Raw genomic sequence first — 17314 nt, 5'->3', positions numbered from 1 at the left:
GCAGAAATTAAACCACAAATGCTCACAATAAAATAGTGATAGAAATGGAGGTGGATGGGGAAAAAGAGAGCATCTGAATTTAGTCTCAGGAGACCAGTAACTTCCCAGGGTGTTTTTTGCTGTTCTTCAGCCTTCTGCCTCTGTTCTTCAAAAGCCTGTGCAGGCTGAAGTCAATCTAGTATTGGGGTTTTCACATATTTTGGTGTTCAGCCCTGTGATTCCCACCCAAGCACATGTTTGGGTGTCCCCCACCTTTTGAAATGAGAGCTGCCCAAGCTGCAAAGCCAGGCATGGATGTGAGCTCTGTGCTGGTGAGTGAATGTCTGAGTGTTTCCCTGGAGCAGGGCCAAGCATGCCTTACCTCTTGTCAAATCAAAGCTCCTACAAGCCTGTGTTCTGCAAACTAATAGGTTTTCCACCTTGAGGCTGAGCTTTCTGTGTGTGTGTGTATGAAAAGCATAATTTAAAAAAAAAAAAAAAGTGATATTTTATTTTTCTGGGGTGCTCCTCAGCTCTGGCTCCCACATCTTCTTACAAATGGAGGGATGACCTTGTCAGTGTGTAGAAATGTTGCCTTGAAGGCATCTTCTCTCCATGTGGCTGCTGAGGGGTCTCTACAAGCAGTGTTTGAATCTATGCTGGGATTTGCAGGGAAGTGTATGGTATAACTGAACTGGCATTCTTGAAGTTCATTTGGGTAGATTCATGCAGCACCAAGGCAAGAAAGGGAGTTCTTCCAGTTTTATAGAAGGGGAAACAGTGGGAAGGAGAGACAGTGAGTTATTTAAAGATAGGGAATAGGGCAGTTGCAGAGCTAAAAATGGATTTCTGGAGTCCCAATTCAATAGACTGAACTATCATGCTGTGGATGTTATCTTCCCCAGGCTCACTAGCAGGCACAAACATGTACCCACGCACATGGTTTTAATCTCAGTTGCTGTGTCAGACATCTCGGATGGGTGCACCCTGAAAACTGCACGAGGGAATTGGAGAGGCATTGCCAGAATTTCCCTGTCTCTTAGTCTAAGAACATCCTCCCCTTGGGTCTACCAAACAGAGCTGGGAACCCTTGGAGCAGGGAACCCACAGCTATTTCTAGCTGTGGAATTCCTGGGAAATGGGTTCCCCTGCAGACTGTTGAGTCCCTTCTAGTCCCAGAGCTGAAAATGGGAACAGAACCATGGAATTCATATGTCTTCCCTGTGAACATGCAAAAATCTGGGTTGTGTTTTGCTAGGGCATCTCAGGTGAGACTGGATCCTCCTTGCATTGCCCAAACTTGCCTTGTTGGCAGCTGGATCAGGTACTGCCAAGCCTAAAGCTTGTCTGAATGCATGCTGTGATTTTTTTTTTTTTTTTTCTTGAGCTGAAGATCCAAAACTGAAAGAAGATTCTTAGCTACATTTCATGAAATCTTGTCTCTAGTGTTTTTTTGTTCTTTGTTTCATTGGGAGGAAGAAAAGGGAGGTGGTTCAGGCCTTGCAGTGTTATCCAGTGATGGCAGGGCATTGTCCTGCCAACCACAAGCTCCCTGTGATTTGGGACAAACTGTTTTGTCTCCTTGAATCTCAGTTTTCCCTTTTGCAAAGTGAGGAGGGGTGAGAGTACTGAAGGGTGGTGAGAAAAAGCAGAGTGTGAAGCAGGGCTGAGAAGGAGTCTTTGGATCTGTTGCTTTCTCTCTTTTTCTGGTGGCAATATCAGGTTTTATTTGGAAATGTGTGTTTGGAGAGGGCTCCTTAGCCTCCTCTCTAAATGCCAGCAAAAAATCTGCACGATGCTTGACAGGCTGAGCTGTGATACTCTATTTACACATGACAGAAATGAATTGTAGACACACTGGATGACTAAACAGATTAGTTACCACATCCTTAATTACCTTCATCCCAACCCTTTTCTGGAGGATGCTCGGAGGCAGAGCAGTGACCTGAGGATACCAGAGCTGTCCTGAGGATACCAGAGCTGTGTTGCCTGTCCTGAGCTGTCAGCAGGAGAATTATTAGAATCACTAGAACTGATAAATCACTGGGGACTGTTCTTTTTTAGTGTAAGAGAGAGAACATAGCTATGGAAGAAAGTTGTCCCTCATTACCTGTTCAGTTTCTGTTTACAATGAACCATGGGAGTGACTTTCTTCTGCCCTGTTCCACTGGGAAGAAAAAAAAAAAAATAGCTCTATGAAGTTCAGTGAGGATGAGGATGCTCTTAAAGGTTGTTATCTTCTCATTTTACTATTTCCTACTCATTTGCTGTGAGCTCTGGCTAAAAAATCACAGTGTGAAATGTTCATGTAGCATCTTCTGGTGAGCAGAGCATTGCACTGTGAGGGCTGAGCTCTATTTTGGGTTTCTCCCTCCCCCCCAACTTTGATTTGCTGTGCAGAGGGGTTTGGATGAGAGCAGTGTAGTATTTGGGAACAAGGATTTTATCTGGAGCCTCAAGGATTTCATTTGGAGTGCTGCTGGAGTTCAAATACATCACAAAGTTGAGCTGGGTTTTGGGTGGGGGTTTCCTGAGGTTGGAAGGAGGAAAATTGCATTTCAAATGCAGCTGGGGAACGTGTTGCTTTAGGTTTCCAGCCTCTGGGTTATTCCTGGCCAGAGCTAATGATGATATATGAGTCTTGCAGAACACTCTTCATCCTGACACCTCAAAGCCCTCCACTGAAGAGGTCTGCAACATTATTCTCCCTGGGTACAGGTGGGAAAATTAATGCATTAAGAGATAAAGTAGTTTAGCCAAAGAGAAGAACTGAGGAAGAAATCTTGGGGTCCTGAAACACTGTCATGTTTTCCCTCCTAGGGTTCATTGCCTTTTCCAGCTCTTGGATTTTACTGGTGCTTTGATTGCTAAGTCAAGCTCTGCTGTTTTGGGAGGTCAGCAAGCTTGCAGTTCTTGTTCAAGCATTTTTGCTTTCTTGCCTGTTAGATTCCAGGAGACCCCATAAAGTGCTCTTAACCCCATTTCCCAGCATCTGCTGTGTGCTCACAAAGACAAAATCAAACACAACTTGATCATCATCTTCTTCCTTCTGTGAGCAGCTGCTGTGAATGCCACATGCCAGTGCTTTAACTCTGAGGAATTGCTCAGAAAGCCTGAAAAGGGCTGTCAACATTTCTTTTAAGGTTTTTTGATGGAGGGGATGTGAGAGCTTCTGCAGCACTCTAAAAAGTCCTGATAAAGAGTGAGTGATCCCTGTGGCTGTTTTGGGACATGTCCCTGTGCTCCCTGTAGGGTCACATCTCTGGGCAGTGTTATTTGGGGCTGTTCCTTGCTAGGAAGTGATGCAGACACACAGACAAGCCTTTTATTACTTCTGGCTCTGAGGTAATCTGGGATATAAACCTCAGATTACTATGGGCAAACCAGCTTTAAAGGCTGAATAATATCAGTGAGGGAATCCAATACACTGCCTGCTCCTGAAATGCATCTTTATTCCTTTCTCTCTCTCCTAGGGATGCAGAGCAGCTTCGGGTCCCTCTGTCTTTTCTCTGTTCCCTTCCCTGTTGCTCTCAGCTATTAGCAGTTGAAGCCTTTTTCTTGCAGCTTGTGGGGTTTTTTTTTCTTTTTTTTCTTTTTTTTTTTTTTTTTTTTGTTTTGTTTTTCTCTTTCGTGGTCCCTGCTCAGCCATTTCACACACCCCCAGGTATCTGCCAAGTATGTACCTGGCTCTGTCTCACCTCTTTGGCTGCAACTAATGCTGGGCCACCCTTGCTCAAGCCCCTGTGTCAAGTGTGGCCAATTTTCTCATCCCCCAGGCTGGCTTTGCTTCTCTCAGTCCCCTCCTCTGCTGTGTGCTCTGCATTCTGGCACCTTTCTGCTTTGATTTTAGCCTTGCTTTCTCTCTTTTCCATAGTTATCTACCCTAGTGCCAGGGTGAATGGTTTGGGGCATTGAAAATAGTGGGTGCCTGATGAGGAGGAGGGGATCAGCATCAGTGGCACCAGGACCCTGCAGAAAGCCACAGAAAGGCAGGTGGGAGAGGGGAGGCTCTGCATCCCTCCATCCCTGCTCCCTGTGCTCAGCCCACCCTCCCGAGATGTTAACATGGAGCACACAGATGGCCTGAACAGTCTGGGGAGCAGATTCTCTTCACTTGTCTAAAGGCAAATAGGTTGTGAAGTGACTGAAGTGCCACAGAATAACAACAGGGGAATTCAGATTTTTTTCTTTATTTTTTTTTTATTTTATTTGTTTATTATTATTATTTGGTGGGGGGGTCGTTCTTAAGCTTGGTTCCTCCAGTTGCAGCTGAAGGCTTTGGCACCCATCAGGAATTCCTCTGCCACTTCCCCAGTGGCATCTGAGCTGCCTCTGCCTGCAGGTTTTGCTCTGAAGGGTGGCATTGGGTCACAGTTTGTCCCTCCCTGCTGATAGAGGATATTGGCTCTCCATTGGGAAACTTCTTGTTCATTAAGGAGTTTATCAGCTGAAAAAGTCACTGGGGTGGAAAGAGCTATTTCTGCCCTGCAGGAAATCCCTGTCGTTTATTTTGTGAGCTAAAGGTCAATTTGCCCATGTCCCCTATTTAGATAAAACATGAAACCTTCACTTCTCTGCTGTAAGCCTGTGGTTGCTGGACCAATTTTTGGTGTTTCAGGAGGGAGCCTGTGTGTTTTTTGGTGTTTCAGGGGTTTCCTGGGGAGACTTTGGTGCTCTTTAGGTTCCTTACTAACTTGGAGGCTTTCCTCCCATGCTTAGATCAGTGCTGGTGGTCATGAGCTGATTAAATGTGACACATCAAAGATAGGGAGAGTTTAAGATTACCACTGCAGCTGTGATCAGCTGACAGGATGTGGCACAGCCCAAAATTCTAAAATCAAATTAAAGTTTCCCAGTGTGATGCTGTAGGAGGGGGAAAAAAAAAAATAACAAAATTAAAAACGGATTTAAAAAGAAAAACCCAAAAGAAAAAAACCCCCCCTGCAGAGTTCATCTGGTGGATATAGAGTTACATTAAACGAATGGAAATTAAAGGCTTTTCATCGAGATCTTCAGTACAATTTGATGGAAGACTTTAATTATTTCAAAGTGCCTAAGAAAAGGAGCTTGGAAAGATTTGGAGGGGGTGATCTCTCATAAAAATATCTCTCTTCACAAGCATTATGAGCTGTTGTTGGGCTGAAAGGCTGCTGTCAGCTCAGAAGGAGGGATTTGAAAATCCTGTGGCCTCTCCAGAGACCAGTTCCTGCAGGAGTGGCAGTCAGTCTCATAAGAGAAGGTTGGGGAGCTGGGAGGAGGTGGGTGAAGGAAGAGAAAAGGTTTCAGTGCTGCCAAGCAGCTTTTTATCAGCCTTCCCAAGACACAGAGGATGAAGAGGGCTCCTGGTTGTTAACGTGAGGATGGCAGCCTGTGGTTGATTTGGATCTCTCTTGGCATTTTGGACAGAAGAGCCAGAAAGAGCATCATCTCCCTGGCACCTGGGGGATATGGTCCATTGAAATCATAATGCTAAAGTTGTCACTCATCCAATTCTTGCTTGGACAGCCCAGGAATTAATGGCTCTTTGTCTAGTCTCCAGGTTGACATAAATTTAAGTATCTGGAGGCAAGCCATTCTTTCCCTGGGACTTGGATGCTCTTCTGCCTCCAGCCTCCTCACTTTTGGGCAGAAATGTGGCCTCTTCAGACTCTGAATGTTCAGTGGTTTTGATTCCTCCTCTTCCCCAGAAATACCATGTTCAGATGCCCCTCTCCACCTCCACACACACAGATAACTGGCAAAAAGGCAGTGCTGGTGGCCATGAGGCTGGGAGAAGGGGGATGCTCAGTTGCAGGCAGGAACCAGGGCAAAAAAAAGAAAGGACAGGCACACATTTAACTGACTGCACATGGCAGAGCTCTGGATGAGCTGCCAAATTTTTCAGCAGCCTGTTGTCCTGAGCAATTGCTGCCAGGCTTGGGGAGCTACTGGGCTTGCACAGCTTGTGGGTGAAATGGTCCCAAAGAGGGACCTGTTGGGACAAACACCAACTGTCTAGAGAAATGAACTCTGGTTTTAGGAGGCTTTGGGTGAGTGTGGAGTTGCACAGCCTGCTTGCAAGGAGAAGAGGGAGAAAACACTGCAGCTTCAGAGAGAAGCTTAATCTGAAGGGACATTGGGTACTGTCAGCAGAGGTCCTGTAGGATGATGCTTCTGAGGCTGTTTGGGGGCCAGGGTTAATCCAGGCAACGGGAAATTCTGCACTGTTTATTGCTGAGAATGTTGGGGTTTTTTCCTTGGTGTCTCAAAAGCTTTCTGCACCATTCGTTCCTTGCTGCATCGTTCAGGCTGCTCCTGCTTGGTGTCACTGCAGGAGTTTGAGCATTTCACCATTTCTTCTTGTGTCAGTGTCAAACCACCCTCCTCCCACATCCCATCTTCCTGCACCCTGCAGCTGCTTGAGCTGAGAAAGATTTGGTCACTGAGTGAAATTAATATCCCAAGGATGATGTTCAGATTGGTGCCTGCAATCCAGGTGTGAGACAGCCATGTGCTTGGCATCTCAGCAGAAGAGCTGCTTTTTGTAGTTAGAGCTGCTTGGGAACAGAGTGATGGATGTAGATGTGTCTTCAGGGCAGGGGCTATTGGTACAGCACCCAGGGGGTGATAGCAGTTGGTTGTGTTTTTAATTTAAGGCTCTATTTGCACACCCCAGGCTGCCCTTGTTCTGTTAACAGCAGCATCTGCCCAACGGGGTCACTGTCTCTCTCTCTCTCTCTCTGCATTCTTTGAGGATTTGTTTGTGAAGCAACAGCATTGGTGGGGGGTGGCAGAGATAAAATGCAGCCCCCAATGTGAGTGATTTAACTTCTGGCAAAGCAGGCTGAGAGATGGAGGGGAAGGGAGGAGGAGGAGGAAGAGCTGCTGGGGGAAGAGCTCAGGCTGGGTGGGGGGCTGATGAGCTCCTGCATCCCTTCCCCTTCCAAATGGCTCCATGGTATCTGTCCCCCTGGGTGTTTGTCCCTCTCCAGCAGTATCTAAGCTACTTTTGCAAAGGAGCAATGTGGAGCTGAGCATTAATAGCTTTTCTTTTTGGGGGCAGGAGGAGATGGAGAGGCTGCCAGGCTGCCATTTGCCAGCAGTTAGTCAAGCATCAGCTGGGTGGATGGCTACTGGGTGGCTTGGGGAGCTGGAAGCCTGCTGGGCTCCAAACTGGTTCAGAATGAGTTGTGCTGAATCACAGCAGCTCAAAAGCTCTGCTTGGAACGTGTCTGAGCTGAATCCCAGGGGGTGGAGAGAGGAAACCCAAGTGGATCCTGGAAGCTGGGGAGTTGAGGCAGTGTGGTGAACAGTTTGTGCCTCGTGGCTGAGTTCAGGAAACTCTAATTGATGATTTTCCCTCTATTTGGGGCATGCATAACATCTTTCCCTTGTGGATTCCTTGGTGCCTAATGGGAGCTGAGCTAAACTCTCAGTCCTTCCCTCTGTGGAGAAATCTTTCTCTCCTCCACCAGGTTATTATTTCATGAAACTCCGCAGAAACCAATCGTCCTGTGGGTCTGTGTCCCCATGAAATTTTCTTGGAAAATGGCCAACATATTCCGGGTTTATTAGGGATGGGTATTGAAAGCACCAACTGTGTAAGCCTCACTTTCTCTGGTCCTGAGACCAAGCTGGAAGTGTTTGGATTAGAGAGAGCAAATTCAGGATGTCAGATGTCTGAGTCCACTTGGCCAGACAGGCTGTGAATTGAGGCTCGGGGATAACAGCTGCACTGGAACATGGTGCTGGATTTTGGATGGATTATAGGTCAAGATGCAGACATTAAAGTTGGGAGAAGGCTGGCTAATGAGGACAATTTATGCTTATAGCTGAAAGAGAATGATGTGATCAGGGCTTTCAGAGTGCTCAGCATGGGCATCACTTAGTTGCTTTGTACTTCCCTCATTTAACTGGAATTGATGTTAAGCCAGTGATGAGAACAACTGAAAAGCCAACCCTGGAAAAGGTTTTTCCTTGCTCGGTTTGGAAATTGGATTTCACTGATGAGGATGAGTGCTCTGGGAGCAGTTTGGAGAATGCTGCTAAGTCAAGAGCACAGACAGGCTGATTATAGCTAACTTGGAGCAACAAAAAGGCAAGGTGGTCAGAATGAATTTGTTCTGTGAATAAATTTGGTTTTTACTCTTGAGGCAATGTCCTGTGCCTTTGTAGGCTTGTGTGTTCTGCTTTGTTAATGTAGCCAAGTGATCTTTGCTTGCTCCACATCAAAACCCTGCATAAAACCCTCAAGTGTGATGTCTTTCTTCTGCAAATGTCACCCTGCAGATAGGAAGGGAATCCTTGCCCTGGGGTAAGGATGGAGGAGAGGCCTTGAAAACCATGAGATTTATCCTTAAGTCTTCACAGGGATGGTAAAACATAAGCTCTGTTTGAATAAAATGTGAAGTTCTTTTCTGGGCTGGGGTTTTTCTCAGGGCTTTCCTATGGTTAGAGTGGCAATTCAGGAGTGCAAGTCATATCAGTATTTTCAGAGAACTTGGGTATCTTGCAGGAGTGACTCTGTCTGGGCAAGGTCTCTGGCAATGAGAGCTGTGGTGCCTGAATGGATAAATGGTAAAAGACTTAAAAACCTTATGGGAATCTGGGGTTGTCCATGAATTGTGTATGTTATGGCCATATCTGAAGCAAAGCAGTCAGATAGTTGAGAAACAAAGGCTAAAGCAGACATAAAGCAGTTATCTTGAGGCTTATGAAACTTTAATAGTGCTTTGTTCAAAAGCACTTCATGTATCATCAGGCAAACTGCACTGTGTCCATATTTTCTCTTACACAAAAGGCTCTCCAAGCCTTAGAAAAAATACATTAAAGGCCACGAGACAGAGAGAAGAGGACGGTGAGAGATTGAGAGATGCCAGAGCCAAAACTGTGGGGAGAAGTCATGAATCTTAGTGAGTTTTCTGGGCTGTCATGAGGGAAAAAGCTGAGCAGCTGTTTGCCAAGGATGTGCACGTGAAGATTTCTCTGCTTTTTGCCCAGGAATGTATCAACAGGCTTACTAAGAAATTTCCTTTTGCCAGCAAACATTGCCTCTCTCCTGCCCTTTCACCATCATCACTCTGAGCCAGAAAGGTGAGGGCTGATTTCACACTGAGTTAGTTTTAAAAATCTTTATTTTTAAAATGAAAACCCTGTTCCATTGTGATTTTTTTCTCCCCTTATACTCCTCCCTGGAACACTGTATACTTGCATTTGTCTGGGTGCTGTTTTCTCAGGTGCTCAGGACTCCTCTCACTTCTCTGCTCCATGTGGGATTTGGCCTCTTGTTTCCAGCAAATCAGGGAAAAATGCCAGAGCTGCCCATTCTCCTCTGACCCTCTGGGACTTGACTGTGGCATCTCAGGAACACAGCAGCACTGCAGCTCTAATGAGATGCTTTTTGGTGTTAAACTGTTAATCAAACATGTAGGTTTCAGCTTTGAAATAATTTTTTTTGTGCCACTTACACTACAAATAGGATTAAAAGCTTCTCTCATGAAAATTAATGCCTTTTAACACAACACTGCCTACCAGCTTGAACTTTGCTTCTGCTTTGTTTTCCAAGACTTTCTCCAAGCCATTCCATTCATTACTTCAGCAGCAATTCTGCATCTGGTTGTTGTCTGCAGTTCTATTGCTGCATTTAACTCTGTGTTATCCCTGTAGACCTTTTGGTTTCCTATCAAATGTGACTCCTTACTCTCTCCCAAGCCCACACCCCAAATTTCCTCCTCCCTTAAAACATACAAGCCAAGCTTTAGAATCTTCAGCCATTCACAAACAGCCCCCCCAAGCCCCAAAATACAAGCATTTTGAGCTTGCATGCATCAAAATGTTCTCTGGGTGATAGGTGGGAAATGAATCTGTTTCTTTCACTTACATTTTTGGCAGCTGGAAAAAAGAAGCAAATCTAGCTTTTTAGCCATAAACCACTTCTTGCAGGTGGATTTGGTAGAGGCTTCTTTGTTTTCCTTTCTTTTCCCTTTTGAATCTGCCCGAGATTTTAAGTGAAATAAATAGATTAATCTTTGTTCTGTTGATGCATCAGGTTGATGCATTTAAGAGCTTCTTCTCCCCATAGACTCCTGCTATCTTCTCAGATATTTTAGAACTTCATGTGTAAAGAGACTCAGTGGTAGCAGTAATTCTTCACTAACAACAAATTGGGGTTAGAGCTTGTTGGATTTTTTTCTTATGACAGAGCTGAATTTTTTTCCATCAAAGCAGTTTTGATAAAAGGAAATTTTGTGGGAAAATATTGGTCTTTGTGTGGAAAGAAAAACACCAAACCCTGAAGATCTGCTTCAAAAGAAGACAGTATTTTGCAAGACAGGCTTCAAGAAGGTGAAATCAGTGTGAGCCAAACAGCTGAGAGCAGATTTGCAGAAGTTCATATACATACCCAAACAGAACTGTGAAAAGGTGGAGCTGGAAAAATCATCAGTTTCATGGAGGGGAAAATGGTTTTCTGAGCAGCTCTTATTTCTGTGACCAAAGGGGATGCACTGAGTCTGAGGGAGGTCTCATGGAAAGGGTTCCTTAAAGCACTTTATTTTGGACACAGTCCTTGGCACATCATAAAGCTGGTGTCCAGGTGATTGTTTTTCCTTCCAGCATGAGCACTCCCATCACAGCTTGGTAGAAAAAGCCAAGCAAGTCTGGAGAGCTGAGGGTTGAATGACATTGGGGTAAGAGCAGTATTTGGGCTGAGCTTCTGTCCTGCCACCTGCTCTTGAGGAACAGCTTGACCTGGGTCTGTGTGTGCCCTCCTGTGAAAGGAACTGCTTTGTTTTGCATTTCCATCTTTGCTGTAGGATAGGACTGTTGCTGGGGTCTATTTTCTGCAAAAAAAAAAAAGCTGATGTCCCCAGTTTCATGCAGTGGGATATCACTGGTTCACATGTTCATGTTGGGTTTGTTCTCCTTTGGAGCAAAAGTGGTATTTCAAATCTCCATTTTATCTATTTATTAATATAAAAAATGTGTTGGTTTAAAGGATTTTTTTCCTTTTTCCTGGTTAAGCTTTTTATGAAGCCAAGGCTCTGCCTGGTTTTCCTCATTCAGGTTTCCCCAGGCCTCTTTGCAAGAAGAGCATTGTTGAGAATTGAGAATCAGCTCAGCTCGGAGTTTCCCTGTGCCACCTCAGCTGGAGGCATCAGTTTGTATTTCCTCTTCTGAAAACACTTGCTTGTACTTGGCTGCATGCTGGATGCAGTGCAAAGCAGCTGCTCTCTCCTGCTCCAGAGGTGGTTTAATGGAAATGATGAGCCATGGAGTGGGTAGGAGTTTTCTGCTGAATAAATGTGGCATGTGGCTTTTGTGACTCCCAGCTGCTGGGAGTTCAACACAGATTTTCTTGCTTCTTTTTAGATGATTTCAAGTCAAACCTGTCCTGAAAATTTATCCAAGGTGCACAGCCCTGGTAATTCTTATTAGCTGTGTGATTAAAATGGTTAAAAGACTGTTTTAACCATCATGGGGTGATAGATACAGCTCTCAGAGCAGAGCATGCAGACTGGGTCCTTCCATGAGCCTGACACTTTGGTTGGCCTGGTACCATTTCCTAGAAGAGAATCAGCTGAAAACCCTGCCTAGAATAAAATAAGCTGCCCCAACAAATGCTCTGAAGTTGATGTCTGTAATGGGTATTTTGTAAGCTTGACTCTGAGGGGGCAGGAGGATTTTTTTTTCACACTTGTAATTCACCTGGCTGTGCCAATAAAGCTTTCAAGTATTGAGTGCCCCTGGCAGGGCTGATAGGTCGTGTGAGAAGCCTGTGGAGGAGCAGGTAATTGAATAGAGATGTCCTCTGACTCAGGCTGGAACTGGAATTGCTGAATTCTCTGTGTGCTCACAGGTCTGGGGTTGATAATGCTGGGGAAAATCTACCTGGGACATAGCTGAGCCTGTGTGCAGGGGGGATGAGGAATCAGGATGGGTACATGTTGCTTTTATCTCTAAGCAGTGATAGGAAAAGTTGATGGTGTTGGTGAGAAGGGTGAGATGAGAGAACTCAGGATTGTGGAGAGGGAAAGTTAAAATAATCCACAGGAAGAAGAAATGTCAGGAATCCATTTGTCCTTCTGCTTCACTGCCTCCAGAATTCTTTTCTCCTTGAAGTTTCTTGCTTCTTTTTTTTTTTTTTTTTTTTGAAAAGTCATGAAGGGGGAAGGAAAGGAAAAAAAGAGAGAGAGAGATAAAAGAGCACAGCTGGGAGAATGAAAAATCAAATCCATTTTCTGTATCAGCTGAGCAAGTGTTTATCACTAATATCACCTTCCCTTGAATATCACCTTCTTCAATGCTGGCTGAATGACCCTCAGGGAGCTGTGCCATCCCTGGCAGGAAAGTCAGAGGGTCTTTTATCCCCCTGACACCTGGGGAAGAGAGATACCACTGGGTATGACACCTCAGAGGAGTTCATCCCTGGCAAGCCACGGCGTGAATATTGTGAGGACAATGCCAGAAGAGGAAAGGCTGAAGGTAAAGCAGGCTCTTTAGTGCTGATGGACTCTGAAAGGAGACGTAGTTTTAATGGGGACATAGAAATTGCTAGACTGGAACTAGAAATGTGTTTCATATTGTGATGTATTCTTTTTTAGTACCAGCTGCCTCCTGAAGCAGGGGATGAGGCTTGCCCCGAGCAGAGCTGCTTCTAACCCTCAAACACAAGGAGTTAGTGGGTGCCTTGCAGCATGAAGGGTTTACACACCACCCAAAAATCTTATTTTCTTTTTAAAAACTTGGCTATTGTAAATGCAGCTATTCATTCTCTTTATAAATGCCTGAGCCTTCTCTCAGCCTTACTGAGGTTTTGACTGCAACAATACCTAGTGGTAATGATTTACCCACACTAATTATGCTTTTTGCAGAGGAAAATGTATTGTTCCTAGCTTTAAATTGAGTGATTTTTCAGTTTAATTGAACTTGCATCTCTGGATCCCTTCAGCAGGCTTTGCAATTCAGTTCCTCCCTTCCCCCTGAGACACTCAGGTACTTTCTCAAGCCCAGCACCAGTCACCTGTTGAACTGTTTTTCAAGTTTTTTTCCCTCTTGTCAGTTCCACTGAAGCGTGAGACCTCCCTGCAGACGAAGCTTTGCAGAAGGAAAGAGCTCTTTTTCCTGGTAGAAAGAATGAAAAAATCTCTGTTAAGTTGTTTGTTGATATTTCCTGACAGTATTTCAGAATTCCTTGCTGCTCTGCAGCTGTTAAATTTGTTGTCTCAGCTGTGAGGATTACTCTAGCTTTGCTTGAGCTGCATTTTCTCACCATTCATCAAGCTTCTGGTGATGCACAGAAAGATCCATCACCACCAAAGCCACCTCCAAACTAGCAGTTGGGCTGTCTCCTGATTCCCTGGGTAAGGCTGAAGTTGCTGCCAATTCTTAAAGGGTGTTTGTGGTTTCTCACTGAGCTCACAGATGACAGCTTAGGGGTTTTGCAGTAGAAGGTTGCCTCAGGATAAAGCACACATTGGGGTTTATGAAAGCCTGGTTGGGGCCAGATGTGGCAGGGCAGGTGGCAAACACATTTTGCAGGGTGGGGGTGTCTGGAAGTGTGACCAGAAAGAGCAATGAACCCAGATTTCTTGAGTGTCTTGGCAATTTGGGCAAAGGGAAGAAGGGAAAGAAGAAGAAGAGTTGGCTCATGTTCAGGGATGTCTTCAGTAGGGGTGTGACAGCCACAGGAGGAGAGTTTCATTCTGTGATTTAATATTTTATTCTGCCTTTTGGCTTTTGCTGTATTGTGTAAGAATTTGTCTGCAAAAATCTCAGAATATCAGGAAGATCTGGCAATAGCAATGAAGAAGTGTACCAGCTCACACAGTCATTAAAAATGTATAAGTAGTTTTGGAAGCAAGTTGCTTCCTCTGAGAAACAAATCGTCCATAATTCTGCTTGGTATTTAGGGACCTTGATCTCCAGAGAGAACTTGAAACTATTCAGTATAGTCTTGATTTATTTGATTCTCTTGAATTTTAGAGCTTAACAGAAAAAGAAAGCTACAGCCTTGTGCTGTGCAGAGAGGAGCCAGGGACCAGCCCATGATCCACCAGCTGTTAAAAAATCCCCACTGCCACCCTGAAGGACCTAGGAAATTGGTTTTTAGCTGGCCCACTCCTGTTGGGAATAGCAGATTCAGGATACTTTAGGAACAGCTCTCCATCAGCCAGGCTCCCTTGCTCTGGTAGAAAGCTGCCAGTACAATAAAGAGGAACCATTAATGCAAGAGGGGGAGGTGTAGAGGCTGATCAAAGTCCTCAAGTTCTTGGTGGAAACTTCAGCAAAGGGGCTTGGTTTGGTTTATTCCTCTCAAGGTGAGATGAGGATGAGTCTGAGATAAGTGCACAAAGATGAATGCAGTAAGTTGCTAAAGAGCCTCGTTCTTTTAAGTGTTGTGCTGGCTTCTGAGGCTTTCCACTTTGTGTTGCATGAAAAAAATGTCATCTTGCTTCCCTCTGTGTGGAATTTTAGGCTGCACTGGAATAGATATCCCAGTCATCTGTGTGATTCACTGCTGCACATGGGCAGAAAGCAGATTTGATGGCTTCTTGTGGGGAGATAAGAGAGAGACAGCTGCACCTTGCAGCTGTAAGGAAGCAGAAGCTGTTGGGAGGGTGGGTAAGGCAAGGCAAAAATTACTTCACAGCAAAGGGGTTTGAACTCTCTTTCCTCCCCTTTCCTGCCTTTTGAAGAGCAGAAGGCAGGAGGAACTTGGGGACTGAGGAGCTGAAGAGAACGGTGAGGATTGACATCCCAGTTTCTTCCTTTGAGGGTAGAAACTCAGATGTTAGGCTTGGAGGAAAAAAAAATCCTCTCCCTTTTTTTCCCTCACCTCCTGTGTCTGGAATGCCAGTGCCTGTTCCCACTGCTTGGTGGCCCAGGTGTAGTGGTGGGGAAGTCTCCTTGTGTTGTTTTCCCTGGGAATTCTGCAAGCACCTCCATCAACCAGATGGTTGTGGGTACAGGTTGTAGGCACCTGCATGCTTGTGTTTGGGGAACCCCAAGTTGTATTCCTGTTGCTGACAGCTGTTCCTTGGGTTCATGCTCAAAAATCAAAGTAGAGGGAAGCCTTTCTTAGCAGTAGGTGATGTGTGAGGTGAACACAGCATCCCCTCTGTGCTCCATGTCCTGGGTAATTACAACCCTGCTGCTCCTGCAGCAGAGCCCAGCAGGTGCTGTATTTATTATTTAGCTTTGCTATTAGCTCTGAGCTGGTGATGCAAAGGCAGCTGCTTCTCTGGGAATCTTGGGCTTCTCCTTTTCACCAAACCAGGCTGCAAACAGGAGAGGTGGCCTTTGGGGTCTGTCCCCCAGAGCTGAAAGTGCTGGGACCCTTTCCCAGACCCTGGCAGCTCTTAGCTTGCCTGGAGTGGTTATCCCTGTGCAGTTTTATCTTTGCAGAGTCTAAAATCAGAACCACCCATTTTAGCATGATGATCCCACAGTGCTTTGGCAGAGAAAAACCAGGATGTTCACTCCAGCATCCTTCTCAAGTGGCAGGCAGGCATTTCCTTCCACTGCTTTGGCTGGAAAATGGGGCTTTTATCTGCTTTTCCTTGCCCAAGTCCAGAAGCAGCGTGGTTTTCCCTCTCTGTGGTTGCTTTTAGGTGCAGATACAAAATGTTTGCTGTGTTTACCTGCACAAAACACCATCATAAAAAACCTTGCCTGGTGCTAATAGATGGATGTGGCCAGTGCTAGAGAGAAATGGAGGAGGAGGCTGGTGGGGAGTGGAGCCAGAGGCTGCCATCTCTCACTTGTCCTACTGCATCTCTGACCTCTCTGTGTGTGATCATCCCTCTTACACCTTCTCATTTCATGTGAGAAATGCTGACAAACCTGAGAGTCTGGGGAGGGAGCTGTGGAAGAGAAGGCAAAAGACATCTGAGGCCCTGTATCTGATGCTTTGCTGGTCGAGATGTAATTCTTAATGGCCAGTGGCTGGCAGGGGCTCCTCAGGACATTTTTTTTGGGGTAGCACCACAAGAATTGAGACCTAAAGGAGGAAACCAAGACTGTGAGTTTTGCATAGCAGCTCTGGAGCTGATCCAAAGTGTGGTCAGAACCTCAGGGTTCTGCTGGGGCTGGAGGTCCCTCAGCTGCTTTTCTGGCTGGGTTGAGCAGGGTTTGTGTCTGGGTTTGTGTCTGGGTTTGTCTGTGTGTGACCCCAGGGCTGCAAGCACTGATTCAGCAGCCTGGGCTGTAACACTGATGTGAGTAAATGTGATGTGATCCTGCTGTTTTGTCAATAACTTGGAAAGTTTTGAAATCACTGCTTCAAAATGCTCAAATGATATGTTGCTCCACTCTCTGTCTCTGCTGCTGCCAGCACTTCAAACCAATTTACAGTGAGTGTAAACTTCTAGGGCTTTTCCTTCCTGGGTAGTTGTCTGTAACTCCCACTTAAAAAAAAGGAAAAAAAAAAAAAAAAAAGGAAAAAAAAAAAGATAAAATTCTCATTGCCCTTCTCAGGGGTGGTTAATGATTTTCAGGTGCTTTTTGGCAGCTTCTGCTTTTTAAAATCACACCCAGCTTTTGAGATCCTGATGTTCTTCAAATGTCCAATGGACAATTCAGCATGGGATCCCCCAGTTTTCTTGAAATGGGGAATTTGGACTCTTCTGCTTCCCTTCCCTGGATGTAAAAGGGGATGGCCCTTCTGGGAAGTGCTGAGATGAGATGGAGGATGTCGAAATAAATGTAATCTAAAAATAGCTGAACCAAGAAATTTCATGCAAAAAGGTACTAAAAAAGAACAAAACTCCAGGTAACTTCAGAAGGCAGATTAAAGACTTTGCCTGTGTCAGGACTTCAATATTTGGCCCAAGAATTAAACAAATGGAATAGTGTGAGAATGTTTGCCAGAAAATTGGAGAGAGATAAGGTAACAGATGAAACACTCAAAGTCAGCATTTAAGGACATTGCTGCCTGTGGAGATAATTTTATCAACTTGAGAGACAACCATTTCTCCTGTAAAATAAAATCTACCCTCTATGTAACTGTTTAAAATTATATTTGTTAAAAATTCAACAGTGCTGCAGGAGTCTGCTGTGGGACAAGCAGTGCCAATGACTGCACTAATAAGATGTGGGTGTATTCTCCACTGACTACTCTTTATTTTGATAGTGTCTGGACTTTGAAAGTTATCCACTGGTTGTTCACATGGTTTTACCTTGTAAGAGGAGAAAAAGCAATCATCCTGCTCTTAGTCTTGTCCTGAATCCTCTTGTGCCTAAAAGAGAGGGAGGGAGGTGATGGTGACTGTGATTGAGGCAGGAACAAAGGAAGAATTGGTGACCAAAGTGGCTCTGTCTCTTATTCCCATCCCTCAAATTATATCTTGGTGTGAAA

Source organism: Calypte anna, chromosome 24 (genome assembly GCF_003957555.1).
Source record: "Calypte anna isolate BGI_N300 chromosome 24, bCalAnn1_v1.p, whole genome shotgun sequence".
In the NCBI taxonomy this organism is placed as follows: Eukaryota; Metazoa; Chordata; class Aves; order Apodiformes; family Trochilidae; genus Calypte; species Calypte anna.
The sequence above is the reverse complement of the archived record's forward strand: the minus strand, read 5'-3'. Positions refer to the sequence as shown.